At 45.3% G+C, this 23,272-nt stretch overlaps 1 protein-coding gene and 1 long non-coding RNA gene across 3 annotated transcripts in view; one reads left to right on the forward strand and one right to left on the reverse strand.

The window, feature by feature from the left end:
* The window catches only part of Kazn (kazrin, periplakin interacting protein), a 990,282-nt gene that overhangs the window by 595,451 nt on the left and 371,559 nt on the right, over positions 1-23,272 (reverse strand). The window lies entirely within an intron of this gene.
* LOC134479046 (uncharacterized) lies at positions 12,323-16,370 on the forward strand. Its single transcript, XR_010052008.1, has 2 exons — positions 12,323-13,260; positions 13,988-16,370. It is a non-coding gene; the product is annotated as an uncharacterized LOC134479046 (long non-coding RNA).

Raw genomic sequence — 23,272 nt, forward strand, 5'->3', positions numbered from 1 at the left:
AGGCCTCAAGCTGGGAAATCTTTTTCTTCTCTTGTGCTCATACGTGCCAAAGTTTGCCATTCGAAACAGACACCATCTTTGTAATTTCAGACTATTCACAGGACGAACACCTTTTAGGCATGAACTGCACTCAATATGGTCCAGAGGTCCTAAGCATGGTTTGATCAGTTCTGACCAGAAACTGGTTTTGATAAATGCAGACACAGAGTACTTCTGTTCTGAGATTCAGAACTTTAGATGAATTGGGACTGTTGGCACATTTCCTGGAGGTGGAATGGGACAGTCCATCCATGTTTGGTGACATTTATCAGCACATTTTTGAGACTTGCTTTTGTCCCATACGTTAGTGGTTATTTGATTTCTTTCTCCATAATATTCCAGTGTATGGATAGACTGTAGTTCACTCATTCTTTGTCTTATTGGAGAAGAGCAGGGCTGTTAATGTTTGGTTCTGTCGTCAATCAAGTAGCTATCATTCATCCTTCTTGAATAGTAACTTCTCTCTGCCTCTCTGTCTTTCTGTGTCTGTGTTGTGTCTGTGTCTGTGTCTGTGTCTGTGTCTGTGTCTGTGTCTGTGTCTGTCTCTCTCTCTCTCTCTCTCTCTCTCTCTCTCTCTCTCTCTCTCTCTCTCTCTCTCACACACACACACACACACAAAATTTCTTTTTTGGAAGTTATACCCAGAAGATGGTAGGGTTAATATACATTTACCATTTTAAGGATGGTCCTATTTTAAACCTTCAATATATCATTTTACACTCTAGCCAGGTAATCCAGTTGTTGGACTGCAGGCCTTTCTCAATGTCTATCTTTTTAAAACAATACCGTATCATGGTTATTCATTTTCTGTAGGCCATGCATGCCACATATGTGGGGGTCAGAAGACAACTTGTGGGAGTCAGTTCTTTCCTTCCTGTGTAGGGTTCCAGGGATGGCACTCAGAACTCAGGTGGTCTAGCTTGGTTGCGAGCCCCTTGCCTGCTGAGCCATCTTGCTGGCCCCATCCTTAATCTTCAGCTTTGGATATCGGAATAGGCATGCATAGCCTCTCATGGTCAGGGGCTTTCGTTTGTTTTTTATGGTACTGGAGATGGACCCAGGACTTTTCATATGCTTGGCAAGGGCTGTACTCTTAGGCCTTATTCCAAGCCCATGACAGCATTCATATTGATCATCCATGCATCTCCTATTGGTATTGATTATTTATAGATCACCTCTTCTGAGCTGATTAATTAATGTCACTCAAGTGATTTGGTCATTTTTTTCTTGAGTTGTTTTTCTGTTGTTGAATTATAGAAGGTCTTTTCATGTTCTAGATGGGGGTATTTTGTTGGTCGTACATATTGCATGTTTTTCTGTTAACTTGTTGCTTAATATGTATGTATGTATGTGTATACATATATGTGTACACACATAAATACACATATATGTATATATGTATATATGTATATATATATTTGGTGCATATCTGTATGTTTATGATTTGTATGTATATTTATGTGATATGTATAGTGTATATGATTTGAGACAGGGTCACATATGGCCCAGGCTGGCTTCAAACTTGCTATGTGGCTGAAGATGACCTTGAACTTATGATCCTCCTGCCGCACATCCCCAGTGCTGGGCTTTCGGACATGTCATACCCACACCTAGTTGAAGTGTTGAGGGTGGAGCCCAGGGCCTCATCTATGCTACACTGGTTGATCTACATGCTAAACCCCTTTCATTTTCTTAATGAAAATCTAAAGATTTTTAATGTTAACCTTGACCTATCAATTGTTTTATCTAATTTTTCTTGCTTCCTGTTATTTAAGAAGTCTTTGCCCAATTCGAGGACAGGAAAATAGGTCCCTGCATTTTCTTTTAAAGCTTCTGTGGCCTGCGGCGTTCACACTTTGTGTACAGTTCTTCCAAAATTAGCTTTTGCGTGAGGTAGAGACAAAGGTCCGATTATCCACAGATTCTATGACTTGTCAAAAATTCTTTGTATTTCTCCCTGGACTGCTTAGCACTCCTGTCTTCCATATTTCCAGACCCTCTTGTTCTCTCACAGCAACACGCCCATAGCTATAATAACCTCAGAGCACATTTTTAAGTCAGAGAAAGGACCCAGTCCAATCCTGTTCTATTAAATGTTATTTTTGCAATCTATACAACTGGCATTTTCAATGACATTTTGAGACCAGCTGATTTATATCCTGGTAAAGAGATGCCTAGGCTTTTTGTTTAGGGTAAAATCTATAGGATCGACTCGAAGAGATGCGAGCCCTGAATAATACCATGCAACCAGTCCAAACCCTGGGATGCCGCTTCACTCTGACTCAATTCTCTGATTTCTGTTGTCAGCTTTCTTCAGCTTTTCAATGAAAGATCTTGACATCTACTTAAAACGGCCCTCCTCCCGAAATGTCGTATGTGTAGGGGCGCCATCTTAAGTGGCGTTCTTTGTGTGGTTTCCAGTTGTTCATGAAGAGAAACAGAGTTTTCTACACTGGCTTTGTGGTTGTGCGGCTGATAATTCACCTTCTTGTCTAACACAGGTGTGGGTAGAATCTTTGCAGCAGTTCTTAAACTGTGCAATCCTTTTGCAGTTGAACAAGCCTTTCGCAAAGGTCACCTAAGACCATCAGAAAACACAGATGTTTACAGTATAATTCACAATAGTAGCAAAGAAAATAATTTTTTTCTTTTTTTCGGAGCTGGGGACCGAACCCAGGGCCTTGCGCTTGCTAGGCAAGCGCTCTACTACTGAGCTAAATCCCCAACCCCATGAAAATAATTTTATGGTTGGGGGTCACCACAACATGCGGAACTGTGTTAGAGGGTTGCAGCATTAGGAATGTTGAGAACCACTGTTGTTATATCTTTATTTTATTCCCCTCATTCCAGTGTGTGTGTGTGTGTGTGTGTGTGTGTGTGTGTGTGTGTGTGTGTGTGTCTGTTCACGCATGCGCACACGTGAGCACCCATGCAGAGGCCACCAGGGGAGGGTGTCAGGTATCCTTCCCTATCTCTTTCCTTGAGACAGGGTCTCTTACTGAATCCAGCAAGCTCCAGGCTACCCACCTTTTTACTTAGGTGCTGAGGATTTGATCTCAGATCCTGGTACTTGCACGGCCAGTGACCTACCCACTGGACCATCTTCCTCGTCCATCTCCTGTCTTCTCTGCACTGGATGGGACTCAGGGTGGTAACACAAGCAGACTTGCCTGCAGGCTCACAGAGAGAACGTACAATGTTTCAGCTGACACATGACAGCCACTGAGTTTTCACACGCTGACAAATTGAGAAGTCTTTCTATTATCATTTTTTAAAGAAATCATGAATTAGTACTGTTTGCCAAATGCTCTTCTCCATCCTGCTAAGTAACCATGTCATATTTTCCTTTGGTCTATCAACACAGTGGATCTTACTTACTGAAAGATTTTCACTAAGTTTTAAGCACACTTTGCATGTCTGGAAAATTTCCATGCACCTTTTGGCTTTAGTTTTTATTTATGTGTTGTTTTAAAATGGGGTGTCATATAGCTCAGGTGGGCCTCAAACTCAATAGATGGCTTTGAGCTAACTATGTAGCCAAGGCTGGCCTTGAACTCAATATCTAACCAATGGTAGCGTTGACCCCTGATCCTTTTGCTGTTAACCCCCAAGTGCAGGGATTATAGGTACTGCTATTTTTAGAGAACAGACAACTGAAATTTTTCTGGCCAAGCACACCCATGAGTCCCTGTTTGACTGTGATGTCACACGCGTGTCCTGCCGTCTGATGACAACTGTGCGCATGCGTCACGAGGCTGGAAGTGGAAGTGTCTTTTAGGCTTCCTTTGTTTCTCTCAGTGACCAAGAATGTAGAAACAGTTGCTGTATATGTTATGGGTTGGACAATTAGGCAAATAAACCAGTCTGGTCAGAATGTGTGGAAAGTGCTGTGTAAGCACTCCGGAGTGTGAATTTATTAGTCATGAAAGAAAGGGGTAACAGCGGCGCTTTCTGAGGAGCTCAGAGGAAGGGGGCGGAATCCAGTTCTGCTGTATCACAAACTCCAAAGCAGGAGGCCTTTTTGTAGCTTGACTTGGGGAAATCCTTATTCTACTCTACTCTGGGGATCTCTTGATAGCTCTTCAGTCATCTGGGGCCAAAGAATGTATAGGACTTTAATATTTTTTCCCTACTAATGTTCAATACCCCCTCTCTCTTCCCAATGTGGAAAATATTCTGCTGCCTCATTACACATTACCACGGGCATCTACAGATTCCAGACATCCATGTATCGTGGACATCATGGACCACAGGCGCCCATAGACCATAGCATTCACAAGACCACAGACATCCATGTCCCACAGAATCCACACATCACAGGCATCGATGGACCACGTGCACTCACAGACCTATCTATACACATCCCCTCCGGAGCCAAAGCTGTTGCAGGTCGAACGCACAGCTACAAGCCTGTGGGATGTACCCAGATGGCTGAGGCCTGGCAAACAGCTGAAGCCTCAACCTAGAAAGCCAAGGCTGCAAAATGGAAGAACTCACCACGCGTGTGCAAGAAACCTCAAGGCCCTTCCCTAGCAACCATGCCATTGAGTGTTCAGGTGCTGCTTGTTTTTAATTACATTTATTCATTTATTTGTATAGGATGTGATATCTGTAGGGATATCTATTTATTAATATATTCCTACTTTTCACTTCGAAGAACACATGGGTAAAGAGGACTGAGAAATCAGAGCCAACTTTACTCAAGTTTCTAGCAGTTAATTCTAAAACCTTTGCAAGATATAGTGACCCCTGCAAAATGTCTCTGGGTCTCTGATATCTAACATAGGGTCTAGGACTCAGGTACTGGGAAGGGTCTGGAATGAGATGAGAGAGTTATCTGAGGGCTAAGCAACTCCTGCTGGTTTGCTCAGGGTGCCCTTCACTCGGGGGCCATCCTGCGGCCTCCCCAAGCCAGTGTCCTTTCATGTTCTCTAACTTTTAATAATCGGGACTTTAATTCTGATTACTGTTTGATTTATTAATTATGACCATTCATTTGATCGAGACAGGAGTTTCCACCCTTGAAATCTCAGCAACCCTCTTGCCTCTGCCTCCTTCCACACTTGCCACATTGAGCCACTCTTCATTGCTTGTAATTTTCCAAAGGGAAGGCGATCTTTCCAGGTCCCTGGTGCTTTCAGACTGCCGGTGAGAGGACACAGTGCTGGGGTTGGTGTCCCAGGGACACCGGATGAGAACAGAGACAAACCTGCTTGGAAGCACGGAGGAGCTGCTGGGATCTTGACAACTCAGGACACAGAAGCCACTCCCAGGAGAAAGGGGGCCAGGTCCTGGTTGGCCTGAGTGTTTGTCCTTTAAAAACAGATTCTATGTGTCTCCTGAATTGAGCTGCCAGAGCTATGCTGGGTGGCCCAGTTAAGCACAGCCGTCCTACTGGGGCAATTGTCACCATGCAACAGTCATCTGGGAACTGACAGGGGACAGGTTTAAAACCGAATGGGATGGTTCAGATACAGCCGAGTTGTTAAAAGTACTGTCTGTTCTTCCAATAGACCGTGGCTTGATTCTCAGTACCCATGTGGCAACTCACGACCATCTGTAACCGCAGTTCCAGGGGATCTGAGAGGTTTCAGAAGGATTCGGAGCATGCAAACGCCTTACTCAAAACCATGACTAGTTAGTGACTATAGTCAACTCTACCAAGAGTCACAGAGCACAGCAAAACTTTGTCCTTGACTGGAGCCGCCATTTTACCAGTTACCACTGATAATGGGGCAACAGATATGAGCTACCACATCTGGCTTTATGTGGGCTCTGGGGATTCAAACTCGGGTCCTCAAACTTGCACAGCAACCAACCACTTTACCCACTGAGCTATCTCCCCATGGTCATTTAAAAATAAGGCAGAGAGTGATGGCTAGCCTCTATACACACATGCGCAAGTACACACACACACACACACACACACACACACACACAAGCACATAACAAAAATAACGGTAGATAAATCCAGATAGATAGACTTTGGCTCTGGCTCTGTCATCTCCCAAGAGGAAGAAGAAACTTCTAGAGTCACAGAGCCATCCGTGGTTTCGGTTCTCGACTTTTACAGAACAAAATGGCGGCCCCATCTCGTCCATGAAAGCGTCGTAATGTGTTTTTAATTGCTGCTGAATTGTTTGCTGAAGGAGATAGAAGCAAAGAGGCTGCCTGCCACCGTTAAGTGCCTCAAAATGGGTCTTAAAATCAATTAAAACTAAAACTAATTAGCAGAGGAATTAATTGAAAGAGAGATTTTTAAAAAAATAGGAAAATTTTATTTGTTTCCAAACTATGTCCGAGCAAGGTTCAGTGTGTGGTTCTCATCACAGTCCATGAAAACACCGCACGCTTCTCAAAGGTGTGGCTGTCAAGGCCTAAATAACCGTGCAGAGGGCAGCTCATTAACCAGCCTGAGGGTTCAAACGCAATACACAAAGATTCACAGAGATTCTGTCCTGGGGGACAGAAGCCTGGGGTCACCTTAGGAAACCGAGCAGAGAACTTACAGCGGTGTCTTCAGTGGATGGCTTCTCTGCAGGAGCTTGTAGCCAAGGGAGAGTTCTCACCTGCTCCTGTAATCCATTTTAAGTGACCGCCATCCTCATTTATGAATGCCAATTCTCCATAAATTGCCCCAAAGAGCCCAAAGAAATGGACTGAACCTTTCTGGTTTTTCTTTTTCCCTATCCTGGCCCCCATGTTCTGGGAGCCTTATACCCAAAGACTGGACTGGGTGGAAGGTCGACTGTTCCAGATACATACATACCAAGGCATGTAATAAATAAGAGCTAATGAAAAGTCCATCCAGCTAGGACAGCCCTCTGCACCTCCCCTCTGGTGGCCTTCTCCCCTCTACTCCTGACCTACTCTTCTCCTTGTTTCCAGGGAACCTGTTTCCTTTCCCAGCTTAATTTTTTTCCTGCATCCTCCTACCTTCACTCTGTGTGTGTGTGTGTGTGTGTGTGTGTGTGTGTGTGTGTGTGTGTGTGTTCGTCTGTGTGAGTGCATTCATTTATTAAGGGTCTGCTTTGTTCAGGCTCTTGCAGGCTCGGGGATCTGCTAGTGCGCAGAATAGAAAAGAGCCATCTGTCTCCTTCCGATACTCCATGCTGAGGAGGAAGCAACGCCAGGTGTTAGAAGTGAGCCCCGTATGCAGAAGGCAGGAAGTGGTGGGTGCTGCGGAGCGAAAGGTGGGGCTAGGAGAGGAGTGCGAGCTGGGGAAGTAGCTAGGCTAAGTGTCCACGTGAACAGCTGGGAGGGGCCCGCTGGAGATGGGACACTGAGTAAGGAGCTTCCTCAGCGGAGGGTTCAACTGTGCGGGTGGCTGAGGGTGTAGATAACTGAGGGGTGATGCATTCGGGAAGGAGCCGTCCAGGTCTAGGTCCAGGCAGGGACATCCCTGTGTGTTGTGAGAGCAGCACAGAGGTATATGTGGCTGCGGAGGAAGAAGGCAGGAAGTGGAGACGTGGAGGCAGAAAGGCCACGTGGTCTCAGGCGGATATGAAATCAGCCAGGGCCATAGGAGTGTGTAGGAACTCTGTGTTGAGAGCCACCGTGGAGCTCAGGACAACGAACAGCATGATGTCATATACGACACAAGAGGGCCACTCTGCCTGTGCTCTAACAGGGTCATGTGCAGGTAGACGTCATGTCTGATGATACAAACACCCGTCATGAGATGTTCACCATTAATCTCCACTTTACAGATGAGTACGTGAAAGTCCATCTTTGAGAAGGAAAAAAGAACACAGATCCCATTCAGAAATAAAAGTAGCATAGTTTACCTGATGTGTGTGTGTGTGTGTGTGTGTGTGTATGTGTGTGTGTGTGTGTGCGTGCACGTATACATGCATAGTAAGTGTACATGTGTGGGTATATATGTAAACACGGAGACTGGAGGTCAACCTTGGGTATCATTTCTCAGACATTGCCCACCTTGTATTTGAGACAAAGTCTCTCTCTAGTAGCTGGGGCTCACAGATTAGATCAAACTGACTCCCGGTGACGACCACCTCCATCTTCCTAGTGCTAAGGTTGCAGGCACATGCCTTGATGCCTGGCTGTTCAAATGGGATGGAACTCTTGTCCTCGTGGGTGGGCACCAGCATTTACCTATCCAGCCTGTTCCCAGCCTCTCCCCTCCCTGCTGTTCTGTGCTTTGTCTTCCCTCCCTCTCCCAGCCGCAAGTGTTTCACTTTCATTTCAAAACAAGTAAAAGCTATCAAGTGCATAAAGGGGAAAAAAAGGAAACATTTTCTTTCACAGATCGGCAACTCCAGAACGAACGGCAGGACTGGCTTCTCCCACCGTGTCTCAGACAGTCCCGAGAGCCACTGCAGGATGCAGGGAAACCTTCATGGCTAGAGGTAAGAAGCAGGTGCCTTGTGCTCTGTCACCCACAACTTACATAAAACCGGATCAGACCACCCACAGCGGTGTCTGTGAAGCAATGCAGACTTGGCACCGAGATGCGCACATTTTTTTCCCCTTTATAAGAGATAAAGACTCTGAGCCTCAGGGAGGCTTGGAAGAATGCAATGAGGTCACTCCACATCTGTTGATGTCAGGGCCTGAACCCACATCATCTGACTCCCATTGGCACCCCTGGTCTCGCACCTCCACCAACTGACACTCGTGACTAAAGAGGAATAGAAACCTACTTGAACATTTTCCGTGATCTGGAGATTAACCAAACCTGGTTGTGTAATCTTCTAGAAAGAAATATATAGCTCTGTATCTCAGCTCGCAAATAGTTTCTGAGTATCTGCTAGAAGCAAAGCATTGCTATAGGGCCCAAGGGACCTGAAAATAAATGAGAGACGGCTTCCAGTGAGCCAGCAACTTCCAAAGCATGTGTCTAATAGAAGGAAAATTCCCCAGTCAACCAGAGCAAAGGAACTCTACAGGGAAGGCCGTGGGATCGCTGTGTAGACGAACAGCATGAGGTGGGGAAGTGTCTTGGGAGCCCTCCCATTTCATACCAGGTGGAGCTTTGGCAATTACGACAAGAACTTAAGGTCAGAGGAAAACTCAGAAGAAGAGAATAAAAACCACACTTTCTGACAAAAGGTATGTTTTTCTTATGTTGACTCCATTATGACTTGACAGGGCCATCGGATGCCCAGATATTTGGTCCAATGTTATTTCATGGGTTTCTATGTGGTGCTGGCTGGTTCGACTCCTGCTCTCCACATATCTAGGGACCATTGAGCGCCAGGCAGAACGGAAGAAATGAAGCTTGTCCGTCCGGGTGGGTTCTCAGGATCTCAGTTGGTGTGAGTGCTGGGTAGAAACAGCCTTCTCTGGGGGTTTCCAGTGAAACAGCTTTCCTTTGGGGGGGTGTAACAAGGGCCATATAAACCTTGGGGAGTGGGTAGGGGGTTTGGGGATAAGTGTATATTATTGGCTGGGGCTGAGTGCTGGGAACACTTCATTTGCATAAAGAGGAATTCCAAGTGCTAGCCGGGCATATGTCCTTACAGGGAAAGAGGAAGTTAAGCCTATAATTTGGCCACCAAACTACCTGATTACCTTAGCAGTGGTGGACCTGGAGTTTGCAAAATCTATGCACACCAGAGCATGCAGGAACCAGAACAGGGAGGGATCGATGCTTGGTCCCGCTGGTCTCAAAACGAGCTTTTTTCATGGTTTGGACATGTCTCAACCTCTTGCTCTAGGTCTGTTCCTCAGGTTGTGCGGGCCTCTTTTGTCCCACAATGGGGTTAATGTTAGTCAATTTCTCCTTGGCGCGATGCACATCTGAAAGAAACTTCTTAGGGATCGTGGTGTTTAGAATGAAAATTGTTCCCTATGGTTTAGGGTATTTGCACACTTGGTCCCCAGTGGGTGGCACTGTTCAGGGAGATTTAGGAACTGTGGCCTTGCTGGAGGAAGGACGTCACTGGGAGCGGGCTTTCTAGCGTTTTAGCCACACCCACTTCTAGTTCACTCCAAGGCTTCACTCTGGAAGTTGGAAGATGTGACCTCTCCGCTCCTTGTTTCTGCTCTCGTGCCTGCCCTTCCTCCCCACCATGATGACTCTTATCCTTCCAGAGCTGTAAACCCAAACGGACCCTTCATTCCACGAGTTGCTTTTGGTCGTGATGTTTTGCCAGAGCACGGAAAATTAACCAATACAAGGACAGATGATCACTTTTGCCACTGCGATGGTGGATGACATGGCGTCACAGAACAACTCGGAATATCAGGGTTAAAGCACACGGTAGGATTTAAATGGTGAGGTTTGCATGGTCTCACTGGGATCTGGGACTCACAAAATTTGATCAGGCTGGCTGGCCAGCTGGGCCCCAGATTACTCGGGGTCCACCTTCCTGTTGCTGGAGTTAGAGACACGCACACCACACCTGCCTTTTGTGGGGGTGGTAGGGATGGAACTCGGGTCTTCATGCTTGTGAGGCAAGCACTTTACAACTCTATTCCCAGACAAATAATACGGCTTGCAGTAATCAGGGATATAATGGGAAGGACAGGATTCTGGAAAACGGGTTCTAGTCAGCTGCCAAAGAGCCCCACCTCCATTCCAGGAGCCTCAGAAAGATACCACAGCTCTTCCCCCTCAGTAAACATCACAACTTTATAGGTATCTTACATTCATTCACAGCTCTTCATCTACCACATTTAATTAGAGCAAACTGAAATTATGAGACAGGGTGCCTTCAGTTATAGCTCCATTCTATTGTTGCAATAAAATACCTTGGCAGAAAGTAGATTTGGGCAGAAAGGCTTTACTTGGTTTACAATTCCAGATTACAGTCCGTCAGTTTGGGGAATTCGAGACAGGAACCAAGTAGCTAGTCACATCATATCCACAGCCAAGAGCAAAAACAGAATAAACATGTTCATCTTGTTCCCAGTCAGCTTTCTCATAACTCAGACTGTGTAGCTCCCCAGCCTAGGGAATGGTGCTGCCCACCGTGGGCTGGGTCTTCTGACATCAATTAGCAATTAAGAGAATCCCTCACAGACATGTCCACAGGCTGACTCGATCTAGATAATTCCTCACTGAGACTCTCTTTCCAAGTGCTTTTTGATTATGTCAAGTTAACAATTATAGTTTCTAATACATTCTCCATCTGTTCCAGGAATGGGACCACCTTGGATATGCTGGGGCTGGACCAAGGGAAGAGAATTGATAGACCACATCCTATAAACCTAAACACCAAAGGGAGGAGGACTGTGGCATTTCACTAGGTCTTTACTAATCCTCAGACATTGTTTTGCTTGTTTATTTTCTGACCTGATAAAATCAAACTTCAGCTCCTTGCTCTAATGTGCCCCAGTGTTCTTCTCTCTCTAGAGCAGAAGAGCCAAGTCTGCTGTGGTTATCTAGGGAAATGTGAAAAGAGGCATCTTCCTGTAGTGATATCATGGTGACTGGGAAGCAGAGATATATAGGGAGAGATCAAGGCAAGATGTAGTCTCAAAGACACATCCAGAGTGATCAACTTAGGTCTAGTTAGGCCTCACTTCTTGAAGTTTGTGATACCTCCCCAAACAGTCAAAATAGCACCACCATCTAGAATTATGTCATTGTCACATAAGCCAATGGGGGACAGTTCATATTCAATGTTTAGCAAGGGTATTTATGTGTGATATTACATTCCAAGTCATATATTGGATGAAGCCTCTTGACCGATGTCATGTGTGTACGCCTCATTGTACCTGGAAAAGGCCAGCCTAGCACAAAAGAGAACTCTTTCTGCCTGACAGCCTTTAAGTACGGACAGTGTTCTTGTCCTCTCTTTAGACTTATATTGAAACACGGCTTTATGGCTTGATGCTTGTTGATCTAAATAACTGTGTGTGTGTGTGTGTGTGTGTGTGTGTGTGTGTGTGTGTGTGTGTTCGCATGCACACTGCTTGAGTTATAGGCATGTACACAGCCACACCAGGCTTTCTACAGATGCTTGGCTTCAAACTCAGGTCCTTACACTTGCGTGTAAGTGCTCTTTCCCACTGAGCTATCTTGCTAGCTATGAGACAACTCACTGTTTTAACGAATCTCTTTTTATCCATACATTTAAGGATTTCTGATATGTAATTTAGAAGTCTTTGGATAATACCAAATACCAATATAGCTGGGTTATAGAGTAGATCTCTCCCTCTCCCTCTCCCTCTCCCTCTCCCTCTCTCCTTCCCTCCCTCTCCCTCTCTCTCTCTCCTTCCCTCCCTCTCCCTCTCCCCCCCTCCCCCTCCCCTCCCTCCTTCCATATTGACAGCCCCACCAGCAGTGAGGAAAGTTTCCTCCTCCTATCCCCGACCCACACCACCATCCATCATTGTTTCTTCCTAATGACTGGCATTCCATTCTGAATGAAGGAAGACAGAATCCCTGTGGAGGAAGACATAACCTCCATGGAGCTTTGATCTGCATTTCTCTGATGGTTGGGGTGGGGGTGCGGAGGTACGGATGGGAATGGGTTGAACATTATTCTTTGTATCCTTTTGCCCTTTGTAGTTTATCTTCTGTGAACTGCCCTCCTCCCTTTTTATTTCTGAGGAGCCTGCCCTAGAAGCAGCCCATCTGGTCATCTGGTTTTTCTTCCACTGTCATCAATGTGCGACCTCAGACAAGCTCCATACTGCCCTAAGAACTTGGATAAAATCCCTTCTACAAGCAAAGACGGGGGAAATGACTCTGGGCACACAGTCAAGAGTGACAGCCATAAACTGTGATTAGCATAAACTTCTCAGCTGGAAGGGCAAAACAGTGATCCAGGAGAAGAATTTTAGGGATTTCACAGGCTATTTTCTTGTAGCTAGACTCAACTTCAAATCTTGACAATGTTAAATACATTGCATGGGTATATATAAACCATATATAAACTATCCAGCAGGGTCTGGGAGGTGGCTCAGTGGGTATCAGGGCTTGCTGTGAAAGCAAAAGGACCTGAGTTCAAATCCCTAGCAACCAAATAAAACATCTGGAGATGGCCACCTTAGCGTGTAATCCCCAGCATTGGAGGACAGAGACAAGCAGATCCCTCTAACCAGCCTGGGCACATACTGTTCCACTTTCTCCTTTTCTGGGACATCCATCCTCTCATCAAAGGATCCCACACTTTACTACGTATCAATGATGTTGCTTTTCCACTCTTTCTACACAAGATGACAACTCCACATGAGTCTCTGCCCCTGAGGACCTTCAGTGGGACGAGTTTGGAGACAGAAGATAGTCCACTGATGGCTCTGCTTCTGGTAAGCGAATTCATGTGCTTGTGTCATAGTCTATAACAAAAATGGTGTCTTGCTTTGGTTTTGAGAAGAGGTCTTCCTGTCTTGCTCAAGTGGTCCTCATTTCCTAGGTACAGGAATCCTCCTGCCTCAAATTCTCAAGTGTTTAGACTGCAGGTATATACAACCCCATGCTTGGCAATGAAACCACTTAAGAAGTAGGAAAAAGAGGCATTTTTATGGTTAATGAATTTACAGTTCAGTTAAAAATCAAACTTTATTAATTATATGTGGCAGTTGATCTTAATTGTCAACTTGATACAGTCCAGAAACATCTGGAAAGAGAGTCTCAATAACAGACTGTCTAGATTGGGTTGGCCTATGGGGGAAGCCTTGCCCATTGTGGGTAGTGGGTTGGCCTATGGGAGAAGCCCCGCCCATTGTGGGTGGTGGGTTGGCCTATGGGGAAGCCCCGCCCATTGTGGATGGTGGGTTGGCCTATGGGAGAAGCCCTGCCCATTGTGAGTAGTGGGTTGGCCTATAGGAGAAGCCCCGCCCATTGTGGGTAGTGGGTTGGCCTATGGGGGAAGCTCCGCTCATTGTGGGTGGTGGGTTGGCCTACGGAGAAGCCCCGCCCATTGTGGGTGGTACCATTCCCTGCGCAGAAGATGCTAAACTGAGGGGAGTGGAGGAAGGGAGCCAAACGCTGGCATGCTCATATTAATTCATTGTCCTCTGCTCTTGACTGTAGATGGGATGTGACCAGCTGCATCAAGTTCCTGCCATCTTGACATTCCCACAGCGATGGACAGTGACCTAAAGTCGTGAATCCGATAAACCCTCCTCCTTTATGTTGCTTTTGTCAGGGTATCATGTCACAGCAACAGGAAAGGAAGCTACGACAGCCTCTCAGTACCGCCTCCCTGGAACGTTCTCTGTCCTCTGACTTCATCTGTCCAACCTGTGTGTGTCCTGCTATCTGTGGCTTCTTTCAGCCGTAGAGTCTTTGTTGTTTAGCTCCAGGTGGGTATTTCCGTAAAGTGGCGAGTGTCTGCTGAGAGTTGCATCTGCCTGTCGTGCATAGTGTGAGCAGCCCGCATGTGGAACTAGGAGGACTGCAAACAGACTAGAAGAAAAGCGAGGCACATTTGCTGCAAGTGTGGTCTCAGCACCGTGTGATGCGGCTCCCCTTTGCAGAACTTAAGGAGGAGGAGAAGCTTTCAGTTATGAAGACCTGGTGTTTGCCAAAGGAAATGCTGAAGGGAGTTTTGCTGCTCAGTCATGGTGTATAAACTCCGTGAGTGACATCAGGGTTTGTGGAAGTATTAGGGTTGGGTGGCAAAAGTTTCTCTACATTATCAAGAACCTTGAGGAAGCAGCTGAACTGAACCCTAAAGTTGAGACTTCGACTCCCTTGACAGTGTTAGGTGCTGAGTACCTGCCATCTACATCCTGTCCAAATGCAGAGAACACTTGACCAACTGATGTTATCTACAACGCAGCCATTTTACCTGAAGCTTAGTGGACATCAGAGGAGGGGGAATAGAAAGATCATAAAAGCCAGAGAACCAGAGTGTCTGCTGTGAGATAATGTCTTCTAGTCATGACAAAGAAATTGTAGCCATGAAATCTTAAAAAATATGGTTACCTAAACAAGATCTGCACAATGACTATACCAGTTGCACACCAGTATAGATGGGGGAAAGTCTCACAAGGCTGCATCTCAGTATGAGGAGCTGAAGGAATTAGTGGCTAATAAAATAGGGAGAATTAGAATTCTCCAGGGACAAACACTCTAATAGGTTATCTAATCCAATGTGGTCAGCCCTAAACATGTGTGTGTATACACATATATGTATGTATATAATGTATGTATATATGCGTATGTGTATATATATATCTGTATATAGGTATGCATGCATGTATTTATACATATACACATGTATTTATTGAATATATGTGTGTATGTATACATGTATGTTTGTATGGATATATACATATATGGATATGTGGATGCATAGATGTATGATGAATATATGATGGATATATAATGGATATATGTGGATATATGGATATATGTATGTATGTGTGTGAATAGGTATGTATACATGTATGTATGTAAGAATGAGTGGATATATGAATATGTGGATATGTGGATATATAGATACATGGATATATGATGGATATATATGCATATATACATATATACACATATATATGCAATACCAAATGAACTGCAGACCATGTTTATATATACACAAGTGTGTGTGTGTGTATGTGTGTGTGTGTGTATGTGTGTGTGTGTGTGTGTGTGTTAAATAATTAAAGTACAGTTCATGAATGTGAGAGAGAGCCAGGGAGAGAGGAAGGGGTGGAAATGATGCAAATATAGTACTCATGTATGAAATTCTCAAAATTAATTACATTTCAAAAGGTAGAAGTAAGAAGGCTTACAAATGGGGTGTAAGGAAAGAAAGCAAACCAACGAGTAGACCTGCGGGTGAAGGCACACTGATCAACAAGTGTAATGATTTGAGTTCCCCAGGACCCACATTATGGGAACAGAGGACTCATTCCTGCACAGTGTCCTCTGACTTTCGTATGTGCACAGTGGAATGCATAAGCTTGTACACACACACACACACACACACACACACACACACACACACACACACCATAAACCAAAAATGAGTTACAGCAACTTAGAAATAGGCACAGTGACTATTATAGTAAACTAAAATTAATTCACTCTTGAAGTATCATGGCACAGTCCAGGAATGAAGTCACGTGTGGGGAATCCTGAGGGCTTGTGAGAACACACGACAAGAGTCCTGTGGCCTCGGTTTCTTCAAAACACAGAACTGTTCTTGGAGCATGCTTCTGTTCTCCTCCCGGGTGTGACAGACAGCAGCGAGTTTACTTCAGATTAATCATTATGGTTTGCCGTTGTTATTCAATTAGATGTTTAAACTGGCCTCTCTATGCCTCCATGGAAAAGCCATGGTTTTGCCACGTGCAGCCTGTCCTTGGGATTCTATGCAGCTTGGACTCATGAGAGCTTTACTTAACCCTTAACCTCTCTTAACCCTCCGTGTATAAATTTTCCGAGGATCTGAATAAAGCATGAGACTTTAGTCAGCCTCATTTATTGACTCTGTTCTCCGGGGTCCCACTGCCTCTGGAGCGGTGACATTGAAAAAGGCTTTTGTTTGTTTCCTTGCTTGCTTGCTTTTACTTTTTCAAATTAAATGAGTGCAGCCTTGGTTCTGAGGGTGTGTGGAGTCCACTGAGCCACACAGCCATGACACAAGCCTCCACACTCCCTCAGTACTTGTTTGCTGGTATCAAGAACACCCTCTAACCTTACGCATCCCATATGTATAAGCATGCAATGTTGAGGGAAGACCTTCTCTCTTTTATGCCCTATTTTTTGGTCTTCTGTTGTCTGATTAGGGACACAAACACTATTGGATTTCAGTGCCTAAAGGGTTCAATATGTCGCCATGTAGTACCAGTAAGGACAGGCCTTCCCACTGAGCCAAGAGGAGCAGCTGGCCTGCCGTCATTCAGATTGGTGCACTCTGATGTTTCCACAATGCAGTTCTCACAAGGTATCCCTTACTTGGTGTATTCTGAAAAACACAGAGCTGATAAAATTTCCAAATGGCTTCTTTGGTGATGTGGGAAACTGGGAGACACATCAAGGATTGCTTCGGGTGCATACCTCCAGCAAACAAGAAAGGAAGATTCAATTATCTACCGTGGATGTGTAGTGCTGGTGGAGGAGGTGGTCATGATTCCCAAAGGCAGATCTGAGAGATAAACCAAGACTTTAGTGTGAACTTGAACTTTGAGGTGACAACGAGAGCCCAAAGGGAGACGTCAGATCGACTGTTTGACCTAAGTATCTGGCATTCTCAGCAGAAAGTCTGACTTGAAATAGGGAGACAGAAGTTACTAATGAAGAGGGGTGTGTGTGTGTGTGTGTGTGTGTGTGTGTGTGTGTGTGTGTGTGCCGAAAACCAAGGTTAAAGAATGTCTTCCCAGTTACCCTCCACCTTGTCTTTTGAGGCAGGATCTCTCACTGAGCCTAGATTCAGCTATGCTGGCACATCAGTGAGTTCCAGGGATCCAGCCCTCATGCATGTACCCACAGTGTCGGACTGACAGCATACACTACCATGCCCAGCTTTTCTGTCGGTGCTGAGGATCTGACCTCAGAACTTCATGTTTGTGCAACCTGTAGAGCTGTCTCCCCGGATGAGGTGTCTTAATCATTTATTTAAATCGATGTGTGAAGTCATAGGTTTCATTATAGCATTTTCACACATGGCTCTTACCAGGCTGCTCTGCCCTGCCCTGCTCCTCTGTCCCCTCCTGACGGTGTTTACTAACCCCTCCTCTTATGTCACATACTTCTCCTGCTGGATTTGTTACTACCATTGAGAGTGGTTTTTCCTTCTTGTAGTCCATTTCCGGTTTCATGGCCTTTTACAAGGATGGTTTTGAAAGCCACGAGATGGTTTCATCGACCTACAGAGTAGGCACAGATGGCCCCCTCACCACCTTTGGGTACCTTAGGAATAAAAAGCAAAGAGAATTCAAAGAAACCATCCAGCAAGGTAGCGGAAGAATGGATGGTGTGGTCAGAGATTTAGAGAAAATATCCCAAGCCACAATGCTGAATATTCTGTGAACTTTCTAGTTCACAGGACTAGAACTTTCTAATGGACCAAACAAGTCAGGCAATGCTCAAAGTCTGGGGAAGATGAGTGTGAATTTGAGTAACTGGTCTGTGGTGCTTACTCAGAAATACTACTATAAGTTTTGAAGAACATAGAGCTGGTCAGACTTTCGGGTGGATTCTTAAGCGAGCTGGGAATTGTGGGGAGTGCTCACACTGTGCTCAAGTAGCAGCAATTTTAGGTCGCGTTGAACATAGAATATTGTCAGTCTGCCATGGAGTCTGCCTGGCATCCAAGCTCACAGTAATGATGCTTAGCTCTCAACCCCCATGGAAGACATGGGGGAGGGTGGAAAGGGAAGGAGAGAAAAAGAAGGGAGAGGGAGAAGGAGAGGTAGGAAGAAGGAAAGAAAGGAGGAGAGGGAGAGAATGGAGGAGAGTGGGGAAGAAAGAAGGAGAGGGGGAGGGGCAGGGTGTGCAGAGACCAAGACGACACAAGAACGTGCCCGCATGTGCTTGTCAGGGTACTGGAAGCATAGACTTGGATCAGGGGAAGCCATAAAGCAGAAGAATTTGTCTCCAAGCTATCTTATTTTTTCCTCCATCCAATTATTTTTCTTCTTTCTAGAGAATTCTCTGTGTAGACATTACTTGATAATAACAGCCACCTTTCCATGGCATTCGTAATTTGAGGGTCACCGAAGTAATTATGTGGACTCCTGGGCTGCATTCATAACTTTTTATGTGGCCTGATGAAAATTACACATTTGCAATAAGGCCTCACAGAGAGCTTCCACGTCTCGTATCAAGTCACACCAGAATAAGTGGGTCTTGTTTGGTTAAAAAAAAAAAGTCCTTTGAAACGTAGAGCCCTGGAGAGGTTAGGAGATAATAAGCATGAGATATTTGAGGTTGATGTTTCTAAGCACTTTCCAACCAAGAAAAAAAAAACTTAGCAAAAAATTGGTAGAATGGTACTTCATACACCCTTGAAACCAGGTGTGATGTTAGCGTCAACTATCAATGTCACACAACCAAGAATCACCTGGGGAAAGAATCTAGATGAGTGAGTAACTGTCTACATTGTGTTGGTCTGTGCAAACTACTGTGGGGAGATTCAGCCCACTTTGGGTGGCACCATTCCCTAAGAGGGGTGACCTAACCTGTATGAGAGCAAAGAAATGAGTCAGTAAGCAAGCATGCATATCTTATCCTACAACAGAAGTTAAACTAGAATTTGGGTAAGGTCGTATACCTTATTTAGACCACAAGGTGCCCAGGCTGCTATTGCCTACATTTGGCAAGGTGTTAAAAGTATGAGAGAATTCAGAAAAGAACAGAGCAGTTTCACATAGGAAAGAAATATGATGAGGAAAGGGGGATGGGAAAAGCCCATTAATTCAAGTAGATGTCAAGTAGAAGCAGCAGCCACCATGCTTCAGTTTTGAACACCAACAGAATTAATAAAACTTCAGTACAGTAAGGAACATTTAAATCACAACCCGTGGCAAGGGTAGAATTGAAAACTACTGTAACCTCCTCATCCCCATTGGTAAAGATGCTTTTAATGGATTGAGGTGTTTCAAGTAAAGACCCAGTCAACCTGTGGTCCTCGAATCTCATCAAATGTACCGAGTGTCTCAGAGGGAAAATAGCAATGGTATGCGATTCTCCCCTGACTCGTGAAAGGTTGAGGCACAATAGATCAAGTTCAAAGAATAAGAAGAGGCCATGAGGAAGTACAGACATCTTGGAAGTGGGAAGACCTAGCTGGGAATGAGCAGAGGATGTGTGTGGCTCCTGGCAAGGGGATTGGCTGGCTTAGAATGCTAATAAATTGGGGGCAGAGTAAAGAGACATCCTTCAGGGCTGGGTGAGAATGTGAGTTTCTAGACTCCAGCGGACCTGCCTCGGAGCCCCAATTCTGCCTGTGCAGTGTGAGCTGAGAATGATGCTTGAGCCCCTCCATGTTGTAAGATGATAATGAACTCAAGAGACTAGCGGAGATAAAGAAGCCTTTTAACATGCCATTCCACAGCAAAGGAGACCAGATGATATGGAGAAAGACAAAGGTTTTCAAAAGGCCCCTGATACTGAGAAACCTCTCTCCTTTTCCACAGGACAGGATTCATGCCCCACCCAAAACACCCCATCTCTTAGCCTAAGACACAGAGCCTCATCCAATGAACAATTTGAGGGTGGAGCAACCCTCCTTTTCCTGATGATCCGAGACTCAGTCACCAAGCGGACCACCTCCAACCCTCAGTGTTCTGAGGCAGGTGTGTGCCAGCGCCTGCTAGGGCAGAGAGGAGCCCAGTGACCTCCGTTTGTCTGTAACTCCAATGATCCCTAAGTGCTCCTCAAATGGATAATGTACCTTCCTAATTGACTTTTTATGTCCCACATAAGGCTGACTGACTCCTCACCTGAGATACAGAGAAATAAATTATGAAGACTATGGAAGAACAAGATGGGAGATCTTCCCAAAGGGTGGAATTGGGGTCTTCTCATCAAGAATCCTGTCTCCAGAGAGGGAAACTGCTGCTTTTCCTGACCCTGTTCTTCCTTGGTGTGCTGGATATGGGGGGTAGGGCAGCTCTTCTAAAATCTGTTACCAGGCTTGATGCAGCGAGCACCCTCATGCTCTCTGAAATCCCTGGCTTTGCGTGGAGATCCTGCATGAGAGGAAACATCTCAAGGGGAGGTCCTGTTACTTTTGGAAGAAGAAGGAAGAGGGGATGAGAAGGTGACAAAGTGTCTGCCTTGTGAGCATGGGGACCTGGATTTAATGCCCAGAGCTCATGCTTTAAAAGTTGACCTTGGTGATATGAGCTTGGAATCTTAGTACCTGAGATCCAATACTCTCCTCTGGCCTCAGTGGGAACTTACATGTATGTGCACATACCCCACCCCGCACACGTAACACATATGTAAAAATAAAATACCTTTAATAAGAAATGGAAGAAATGGAGTGGGAGGGAAGGAAGGAGAGAAAGGGGGAGGAGGGACAGCTGTCTGGGGAGTAGTAGACTTTAGCTATCAGAGCTATTCCCCCAGCATCTAAGGCTCTTCCCCTGAACCCCATGCCAGCTGTGGCCATGGGCTGGCTTTGGTCTTCTAAAATGCAATGGAAGTATGCCTTTGTGCCTCAGGGGAGGCCATCCACAGCTAGTGTGGGTTTACTCCTCATGGCATGGCCCCTGAGAAAGAAGGCCAGATGATGTTCATAATTTTTCCCTGTGACCAAGCTGTGGGACAGCATAAGTGACAACCATGGCTACTGTAAATCTCTAAATATAGAGACTTGTCCATCACCTTGGTACATCCTCATACCCACTGTCTGTTATGGGGCCTTTCCTCAAGGTAATACATTGGAAACACCCACCTTAGATGCCATCTTTCTAGAACATTTATCATTGGGAAACTGAGTCACACAGTGACAGGAAGGGGATACAGATGGCTCCAGAACACCATGCAGACATTGTTGGTGGAGAAAAAAAACCCAGGAATTTAACAATATGGAAGTTTAAAGGTACCCTAATTCAGATCTCAAACATGGGTAAGACTGTGTCCAAGACCTCATCATTTTCTGTAGATGAACAGAATTGTTTAGAGAAGACCACGCCCTTGTGACATTATTTTTAAGATTTATTTTTACGTTTTGTGTATGAGTGTTTACCACATGCATACAATATCCACAGAGGCCACAGAGGATATCAGATCCCCTGGAACTGGAGTTACAGATGGTAATGAGGCACCCTATCAGTGCTGGGAATACACCCAGGTCCTCTAGAAGAGCAAAAAATGGCTCCTAAATGTCAAACCATCTCCCCAGCACCTCATGTTTGGTTTTAAGACAATGTCTTTTCCAACACCTCTAACTTTAATTTTTCAATGCCTGCTTTTAATGATGGTTCTTAAATGCTTTAACCTCCCTTCTAGCCCACTGCCAACCAGAGATAGTGGAAAAGAAAGGTTATTAGGATTCTGGGTAAGTGAACCTGTTTAGAAATGGTTCTTTGGAGAAAAATCTGTGTTGTCAGGAAATCAGCGGCAGTTCAGTTCACAGAAGTCAGCAGCTCAATTCACTCACGACAACATCACGGATACACCAGCAGTCCAGTTCAGTAGAGTGAGGGTAGCAAACACGAATCAGCAGCAGCGGCACGAACTGGCAGAGACAGCCAGGCGTCAGCCTCCACTCAAGTCAACAGGAAGGATGAGGGTCAACGAGAACGCCAGAAAACATTCTCAGCCATGCCTCTCTCAGTGAAGCAAAGATCAGCAAAGATCAAGAGACCAACAAGCATTTAGCAGTGCAAGAAAGCCAAGCTCAGCCTCCTCACTGCCTGTCAAGTCCTTTTTCTTTCTTTTTTCTTTTTTTTTTTTTTTTCGGAGCTGGGGACCGAACCCAGGGTCTTGTGCTTGCTAGGCAAGCGCTCTACCACTGAGCTAAATCCCCAACTCAAAGTCCTTTTTACACTCCCTCCAAACAACACATGCCCTCCACAGGTTTTGTCTCGGTATGCGTGTCTGTCTCAGCTGACGTCACTCTGCCAATCAGTCCAAGTCCACAGACCCACAGACGCTGCAAAAAACCTTGGCACCTTGACACACCACCAGAAGATTTTTATTGCATTTCCCTCTAAGGAGTCCCAACAAACGCAACTCCACTACACAATATAAGGCGGACCAATACATGCGTGTCTTTAGCAAAACATCCTTCATCACGTGTCCTTAAACGTGCTTCCTTTAGCAGAACCCGTGTCTGCTTCAGAGGAATGTTCCTTCACATGTCTGCCCCAGCAAAACACCATCCAACACAACTGACTGCCCAAAGAACCTTTAAGTTTCCACGTCAAACAGCCTCTAGCAAGAATGTTGTAGGCAATGAGCAGGAAGTGGGTAAGCAGAGGTTCAGAAATGACACGGAGTCTCACAATCGCTTTTCCGTGTAAAGCTTTGGTGTGAACAAAGCAAGAACTGTACCATAAGGAAGGGCTGCCGTTGCATGGCACGTAAGAACGAGGGTCTCCAGGGCAACCCCTGACTAAGAGTTTCTCTTTGGGATGATTTCCCATCCACCTTCATTGTGAGTCGTGTGTGTGTGTGTGTGTGTGTGTGTGTGTGTGTGATACTGTGTGTGTGTGTGTATGAGAGAGAGAGAGAGAGAGAGAGAGAGAGAGAGAGAGAGAGAGAGAGAGAGAGAGATACAAGTTCACTTTGGGTGTCATTCACCCTCAGGAGCCATCCAACTAAATTTTTTTGAGACTGAGTCTCTCATTGGTCTGAAGCTCATCCCTTAGCCTAGGCTGCCTGGTAAGCTCCAGGGATCCACTACTCTTCACTTTC

The sequence above is a fragment of the Rattus norvegicus genome, chromosome 5, assembly GCF_036323735.1.
Source record: "Rattus norvegicus strain BN/NHsdMcwi chromosome 5, GRCr8, whole genome shotgun sequence".
NCBI classification, from domain to species: domain Eukaryota; kingdom Metazoa; phylum Chordata; class Mammalia; order Rodentia; family Muridae; genus Rattus; species Rattus norvegicus.